Source organism: Nannobrachium achirus, assembly GCF_963921795.1.
Source record: "Nannobrachium achirus genome assembly, chromosome: 22".
In the NCBI taxonomy this organism is placed as follows: domain Eukaryota; kingdom Metazoa; phylum Chordata; class Actinopteri; order Myctophiformes; family Myctophidae; genus Nannobrachium; species Nannobrachium achirus.
Genome location: NC_137829.1, coordinates 5,899,675 through 5,906,640, shown reverse-complemented (window position 1 = coordinate 5,906,640; position 6,966 = coordinate 5,899,675).

Genomic DNA, 6,966 nt, shown 5'->3' with positions numbered 1-6,966 from the left:
GTGTGTGTGTGTGTCCTTTCCAGATTTTTGTAGACTTTACACCATAGTATAGTCCAGTTTATGTTGATTCTGGCCTCGTTCATATTTAGCTCATATGGTCTTTGAAGACATGGGTTGCATAAATGGTGTTCACATGGCAAAACAGAGCCCAGACCACTGCACACTGCAGAACTAACAGGTTACACATTGAATGCCCGTCTTTCCCAGTTCAAGGAGTTTATTTCAAAAAACATTTATTTTCAAAACATTACCCAATGTTTATCATTCAATGTGCAGTCTATACATTGAGATACGTTACTGACTTACAATAAAAACTACTGTGTCATGATTTGTAATGTTGTAATGTTGTAATGTTTCACAATTCCTATTTTTTATTTTGTTTCCTTTGCTCTCAACTTTTTCAGCACAGCTTTTGCCATTAGACAAAATAGTGAGGAAAAAAAAACACCACTAATCTGGCAGTAGACTTGGATGAGGTGCTGGAGCCAAAAGAAAACCAAATGAACAATAAAGCAGCCTCTGTGAACTCGAAACAGTACATTTCGATTTCTGTCATAGACCTCCTTCGATTGTGTTTTGCCCAAAAACTGTGGATGCATTCTCTGCTATAAGCTGTTTTTAAGGTCTACATTTGAAACCGTCTATATTTCACCCTGGCAACAAGTGGGCGGCTCCATCTGTGCCTGGGAATCTGGACAGCAGGACATGAGAACGAGAGAAGGAGCAGAAAGCGGCAGGGTCCTTCTCCACCTCTCCTCAATCTGTCAGCCCACAACACACAGGCTCATTACTGAACGAGTCCACACGATGCGCACTTGCCAAAACAGTTGTGGAGCTGGCTCTCATTGTTCACCACAGTTTGAGTCACACACAGATGTCCATAGAAAGACTCCCAGAACTGATCGTGCAACATAACGCTACAAACCGAGCAGTGATTATAAAACCACATTTCTAGAGTATTCCTTCTCATTGTTAGCATTTCCCAGCCTGGTCGTTCATAAGCCTGATTGTCCAGGGAAGAGTCTATTTAGAAGAAGAGGGTGTCTTCTTATTTCTGAGACCAAATTCAACACATTTGGTGGAAAAGCCATTGTCTAGTAGTCGATTTTCAGGCAGCTACGCACCTTCAAACCAACCCTATGTTGTGCTGATAAGAGCACTGGTCACTGAAGTATGGCCATTTGAATGTAGCTTTAAACACTGCTATTTACACTGCTGCCGAGCAGCGATGCACTTGCAGCACCCAGGTGCACTGTCAGACCTGTGCCCACCTGTTCGGGAGGTAAAGATTGTCAGGAAGATAGACCATCCCAATTGTAGCCACTAGAGGTGAAATGGTACACAAATCATCTACTCACCAACAGACTTTTCATGACTTGACCTAGCCTATTCATACACACATAGATACAGTAGACAGGAACGCCCTCAAACGTCACATCCCGTTTTAACATTTTTCTATCTGCCTCATAGAGTCATGTAGCTTTCATCGTGCACAATCGTTTTGTATCACTTTCAGAGCGATTTTATGGACGATATGCATCGTTCACTCGTCCTCGGAAAGTTGTATTATTAACGGAGATATATGAGACGATTATGAATGGCTAACATTAGCTGCAGGTTAGCTGTCATCACCTCAGGTAGCCTACTACAACTTGCCGCCTTAAAAACCCTTAAAACCTCGACATAGAAAACTTGATCTGAGTTTGCTCTGTACTTCGCCTGTTCTTTCAGCCCAAAATTGCCAAGTCTACAGGCTCATAAATTATTTTTTACACCCCTAGTCTAAAGTAAACGTAGGTGCTCCCGAAGCTAACCTGGCCGTCAGAAGAAGCGGGCTGTCCTTTTGAACGTGTCCGCTGGTTCCTTGTAGAGGTTCAAATGACTTAATAGTTGTGGGTACTATAACTATTCTATTGAGACTTTTCACCAAGCAAGAGGAATTCATCCCGAGAAATAAGCATCATCGATAGAAAATATGTTATTTTTGGGGTGAACTATGCCTTTAACTTCCTCTCGCGATGAAGGTCTTATAGCGTGTATTGGCTACATGTGGGCAGACTGGGCACCCCTGTGCCCCTTCTCCTCCCACCATAACTCTATTTCTCTCACATTTGTTTTCACATTTGAGATTTGCTCTCTCTCTCACTCTCTCTCTCTCTCTCTCTCTCTCTCTCTCTCTCTCTCTCTCTCTCTCTGTCTCTCTCTCTCTCTCACACACACACACACACACACACACACACACACACACACACACACACACACACACACACACACACACACACACACACACACACACACACACACACACACACAGGCAATGCATGTTTTGTACAGCATGTTTGTTATCACAGAAGCAGCTCTGTGTGCTGTACTGACTGGATTTCAAGGCTTTAGAGTACAAGCTTCCATAGCATGCCATTCCCATTCCAGCTTCCTGGCTCTTGTTTTGATATTCTGATTAATTTCCGATGTTGATGTACCAAAAACATGGCCGAGCCCAAGCTTCTCCCACAATTCTGCCCCAGGAAAGAAGCACCCTTTATGGGGCAAAGGATCACAGTGTCCCTGTAAAACTCAGTTAAAAGTCCTGTCTTCATTCAGAGAAGGAGTTTATTCCAGTCTTAACCTGTTTTCCTGGTGGGTAATACTTAATGTTCTAATGCCTCTAAGGCCCTCTCTGCTGGCATTTGATGTACAGATTTACACTGACTAGTGACTACACTGGCCACTTTGTTCTCACCTCAACTGTAATCACCAGAAAACACCTGCCACTCCATGGAGTGATGCCTCCCTCACTACTCCTCACTACTTCACTCCATGGAGTGATGCCTCCCTCACTACTCCTCATTACTTCACTCCATGGAGTGATGCCTCCCTCACTACTCCTCACTACTTCACTCCATGGAGTGATGCCTCCCTCACTACTCCTCATTACTTCACTCCATGGAGTGATGCCTCCCTCACTACTCCTCACTACTTCACTCCATGGAGTGATGCCTCCCTCACTACTCCTCACTACTTCACTCCATGGAGTGATGCCTCCCTCACTACTCCTCATTACTTCACTCCATGGAGTGATGCCTCCCTCACTACTCCTCACTACTTCACTCCATGGAGTGATGCCTCCCTCACTCTCCACACCGTCTTCTCGCACATGGATGACAAGAATCTGAAGGACACGCTTGTAGACTTGCTCCTGCAATCAGGATGGAATATGAAAAATCGGACAGATCCGTTTAGATCATGAGAGATAGTGTGTACCGATGTCTGTGATGTTTGAACAAAATCTGTAGGAGTAATAATCCAATTAAGTTTGTTCTGCCTCCTGGCGCTATAACAGGCCGGTGTGAAAAAGTCAGTGCATCGGTTCTACTATGGCCTCCAGGAAGTGTGCGTGCAAAGTTTTACGCTGATCGGTCTAACGGTGCCGGATATTAGATGTCATCAGTGGAAATATTGTGTGTATACTGACTGAATACACACCTATATGCTAAAGCAGGTATGGGTGTAAGATTTTATGTGTGTTTATGGCAGTCATGTCTGCAGCTTGCCAGAGTTGCAAATGGATTTTTGGATGGATCTTTCCACTATACAGCAAATCTCTTCAAGCTCACAACACGTGAGCTTTTGGTCTGCTATTTTTGGCGAACCTTCCCCCAGAATAAGGATTCTGCTTAATCCTCTAAAGGGTAAACTTGACTGTCAGCTTTTCCCAGACCTCAGGTCACTCTGCACCAGACAGGATGTTCCTATGTAACTTCCTGAGATATGGAGCTTACAGTGTGTGCTCTAATGTCTTATCAGAAAGTCTTCTAATTTGAGAACAGACTTGGAGCCAGACTTGTTATTCTCAGTTTTCATAGGGATAAAGGACAAGGTGCATGGCCAGGAGAAAGCATTCTGTCTCTGATATTCCTTTCATCTCGTATCAACGTATGTGGTGTACATAAATACAGTATTTCCCTTGTGAATGAGCATGCATGTTTCAGGGTTACAAAGGTATTATTGTCACATGCTTAAAATACAGCTATCGCAACACTACAGGCAGTCCATTTCTTGTACTTGGAGTTTCCGCAACATTGTGTATACAAAATAAAATAATAATCTACCCATATCATATCATATAATCAATCATAGTCAGGGATTATGCACATGAAGTTTCATGTTTATCGGTCCAACAGTGCTGGAGATTAGCTGTTTACAGCCGGAGGGACGGACAGACAGACATGTGTTTGCGTGCGTGTGTGTGTGTGTGTGTGTGTGTGTGTGTGTGTGTGTGTGTGTGTGTGTGCGCGTGCGTGTGTGTGTGTGTGTGTGTGTGTGTGTGCGCGCGCGTGCGTGCGTGCGTGCGTGCGTGCGTGCGTGCGTGCGTGCGTGCGTGCGTGCGTGTGTGTGTGTGTGTGTGTGGATAACTCGCCAAAGTGTGTACTTTGAGTTTGGTAGCAAAAATGGCCAGATCCATCATGGCCACCTCTACTAGCCTTCTTCAGATTCAAAGCGCTGCTGGCCTGCTCCTTTAAGTGACCTGGACAATAGGAGACACAGGAGAACGCTGAGGTCAAGAGCAGAGCCGCTGACAGCCAGGCATCATAGAGGAAATCGTTCTCGAAGGGGTCCAGGACAGGAACGCAGAGGGCAACTCTGAGGTTCATGTACCTTTCCTAAACCACAGTCAGGTACATATCAACCTTTCGTCAAACTGTCTGCCTTCAGCTGGGTAGCCAAAGACAGAGAGGGTGAAAAGAGAAATGTTTGAGCCAGGGCATGTTGTCCACAAGGAGTGGGCTTCATGCTGACTGTGTGTGGATACACCATGATCTGCTGTATACTTATTTTTTTATATATATAATGTATGTCTGTACAGGTACAGTATGTGTGCCAGACTGTACTGCCCTAGATCAGCGGTCTCTGGGGCGCATGGGGTCATTGGTACCGGTAGCTGTGCATGCAGGGAATGTTATTCTAAAGCCTGGCTGTGGAATGCACTGTTCAAACATCGTAGTCCTACCCACACACCATACTGTGTTCCCTTCACAGGCAAACATCAGGGCTGCACCTCAATTATAGAAAACGGCAACCTTCACTCTCACTTGTGCTCCAATGGGTTACTGTTTAGTTGTGTAGTATACGCCAATGGCATATATCATATTATTATGCCTGCCCAGCACGGACATACATGCACTATGATGATATAATGGGGAAGGACACACATCCATCCATACAGTCTGGCTTTCACTTAATATCTTTTGTTTATTCACCTCTTTCCACGGGAATTTACTGGAGAATATTTTGCACCACACTGCACCACACTTCCGGTTAACAGCAGATATACAAGCTCACGTTGGGTCGCAGATGCAGCCGTTGTGAGCTTGTAGATCACACTCGGCTGCGGCGCCGGAAGCTCCGTCCAATTGGGATGTTGGGATGTTGTAAACTTGTGGATACTCTTGACTTTGTGTCTCCTGGTGTCCTCATATGCCTATGCAGTATGAACAGCTGCAATGCCGCAGGGTGACCAGTGGCAGGCCTGGGTGACCAAGTGGCACTGTTGAGCAGCATAGACACACACACGCACACGCACAATCGCACATGCACACACGCACACACACAGGGGATATAGCTGCTCAAATGCACCGCTCCACTTCGAACTGATGGGTTAGATTTTTTAAACTAGAAAGGCAGTGGAGGAAAGATGAGGTGGGAGCCGATCATAATGCCACCCAAACTAACATGCATTACAGCTTAATCCCAACTCAAAACTCACCTGTTCAAACTGGCCTATACTCACTCGAACATACTCACATCACCTTTTTATCTGTATTCTTACCCTCGCTCCTATTTTAACTATTGATTTTTGATATATTGATGTATTATTTGTTCTATTTCAGTGTTCTATTTTCATTTTGTTTTGTTGATATCTCGATGTATGCTTTGTCTGTTTTTAATGGCTGTTTTTTTTTTTTTATTTTTTTTTTAATTGTACGGTGACCTTGGGTGTTTTGAAAGGCGCCTTCAAATAAAATGCATTATTATTATCATTATTATTATTATTATTATTAATATTATTATTAATGGGGTCTTGACTATAAGGTTAAGCAACCCTTGATCTTGCATACTTTAAATAAAAAGTCGATACTCTTATGTGTGTGTGTGTGTGTGTGTGTGTGTGTGTGTGTGTGTGTGTGTGTGTGTGTGTGTGAGTGAGTGAGTGAGAGAGAGAGAGAGAGAGAGAGAGAGAGAGAGAGAGAGAGAGAGAATGTACATCTATACTATAATTTTGCGAATGTCTGTCTGTCTGTCTGTCTGAGTGAGTGAGTGTCTGTCACAGCGTTTCTCCTCAGTGGCTGGAGCAATTGATCTGAAATCGCATCACCATTAGCATATGAACACACCTGACATAACTGTGAAGCCCGTTTGTCACTTTCACAAATCGTATGCTGTATATTAGCATTTTTATGGTGTATCTACTATCTATTCTGCATCTAGCTTGAGGCACATCTATTCTGCATCTAGCATGAGGCAAAATGTTTAACCAGCTCTGTGTGTGTGTGTGTGTGTGTGTGTGTGTGTGTGTGTGTGTGTGTGTGTGTGTGTGTGTGTGTGTGTGTGTGTGTGTGTGTGTAGGCAGGCGGGTGTGTGTGCAGGCGGGTGGGCGGGCGGGCGGGCTGGGGGGGAGGGGGGGGGGGGGGGACAGTATCTCTGTAGCCATTAAACGAAACGGGTTTCTTACATTGATGCTCCTACAGTACATCATGCAAGCACCAGTTAAAGTTACTTTCCATCCCTCATATACTGTGTGCACAGTGCACATCCCATAACCCACACACTGCACATCATTTTGGAGCTCATATCTTTGAACGGGTAAGGGCTAGTTATGTTGATTGACGGTCTGCTCTGTGCTGGTGAGAGAGAACGTGTTATGATGGGTGGACGATGGAGTGATTGAAGAAGAGAAAGGTATGATAC